This window comes from Petaurus breviceps, unplaced genomic scaffold, assembly GCF_028583685.1.
Source record: "Petaurus breviceps papuanus isolate PSGF00001 unplaced genomic scaffold, PetGlider_PUasm1.0 40, whole genome shotgun sequence".
Taxonomy (NCBI): domain Eukaryota; kingdom Metazoa; phylum Chordata; class Mammalia; order Diprotodontia; family Petauridae; genus Petaurus; species Petaurus breviceps.
In genome coordinates, this window is record NW_027186315.1 from 635,702 (window position 1) to 637,208 (window position 1,507).

Genomic DNA, 1,507 nt, shown 5'->3' on the forward strand with positions numbered 1-1,507 from the left:
TATCACCTGCAGAAATTGTTCATTCTAAGATTGATGCACAAAGGGGGAAAAAAATGTTAAGGTGAGATCTTAACAGAGTCTGTTAAGAAATGGAAATTCAAAATAGATTATTTAGAAATTTTCATGAAAAATTCAGATGAAGGAATCATATAATAAAAGTCAAGAATATAAAGAAAAGGAAGAGAAATATTGAAGATATTAAGGAAAAGATTTTTTTTCTAACCCCAAAAGAAAACACAAAGAACTCTCACATTTTCGTTGCTGTGGAGTATCCTCCCATAATACCCTTTACAAATGGGCTCTGTGGCCTAGCGGCCCCTTCCCCCGAGCCAGGTCACCCGTGATCGTGCGCCGCAGTCCCCTGGCTGAGAGGGGCTGCTAGGGAGCCGCAACTAAGGTTTACATCATCATAAGAAGAACAAGCAATATGGGAGCAATTCCGTCCAGCGGTTCACTTGTAGCAACTACTACCGAAGGCGTCTGTTTTCCACCTCCAGCAATAGCTCCTGTGGAAGTGCTGAGCACTCTGGGAAAGTGATCCCCCGCCATCCTGGTCTTCCCAAATCAGACCCAGGCCACTGCTGGGCAAGCTTCTTCTACTGCAACTCGAGTCATCCCTTCATTTCAACTGTATTGGAATCCCCAGAGCACTCAGGAACTTTCCAGGTTGCTCATGGCATGATCACTTGTGACCTGGCTCAGGAGGCCATGAGGAACTGGCATGTTAGCGAGCCCAGCAAGACCAGTGGGCCTTTTGCATGAGCAGCAGCACCCTTCCTGCTTCTCCCCTGCTTCTGAAGTGTGCTAGGCATAAGAGCCCATTTCCCCCTCCCCTCCCCTCCCTTCCCTCTCCCACGTCTTCCTTTAGAATAGATAGGCTGTGTAAGTGTAGAAGTAGTTGTGCGGTGTGTGTGTGTGTGTGTGTGTGTGTGTGTTTTAAGGAAAACAAGCAAAACACCAAAAAACAAGTAAAAGAAACCACACTGCTATTGTATTTTTTTTTTTACTATCTGAATTACCTATGTGCTTTTCAATAGCCTCAGTAACCTGTTACTTTGTACTCCACTGAAACTAATAAACTTTGAGCAGCCTTTAAAAAAAAAAGAAAAAGAAAAAAGAAATAAAACCAGGGCAAACCCTAACAAAAATTTTTGAAGGAAGCTAAGGGAGATTTTGCTTGAACGCTTAACTGACAGGGCTAAAAAAGGAAGAAGTATTAGAAAAGTAGGAAAAAGAAGGAAAAAACAGTTAAAATACTAAAACAAACAAAAAAAAAAACTGGTCCAAAAATTAGGGGGGAATTTGCTAGACAGGAAGAAAGAGATGCTTCAGGGTGAGCCACAGAAATAGATTGCAAATGTAATTCTTTTAAAGTAGATAAAGCTAAAATAATTCAAGATAAAATTGCTGTGTATATACATAATCATAGGGAAAATTTCAATTCAGGAAAGATAGACTAAACATAATGTAATACTAAACTATATAACTTAAAATGTGAATGGATTGA

The 1,507-nt window shown here is 40.4% G+C and overlaps 1 long non-coding RNA gene across 1 annotated transcript; it reads left to right on the forward strand.

The window, feature by feature from the left end:
• Positions 1-266: 266 nt before the first annotated feature.
• LOC138170857 (uncharacterized) lies at positions 267-987 on the forward strand. Its single transcript, XR_011170770.1, has 2 exons — positions 267-441; positions 742-987. It is a non-coding gene; the product is annotated as an uncharacterized lncRNA (long non-coding RNA).
• The last annotated feature ends 520 nt before the right edge of the window (positions 988-1,507 follow it).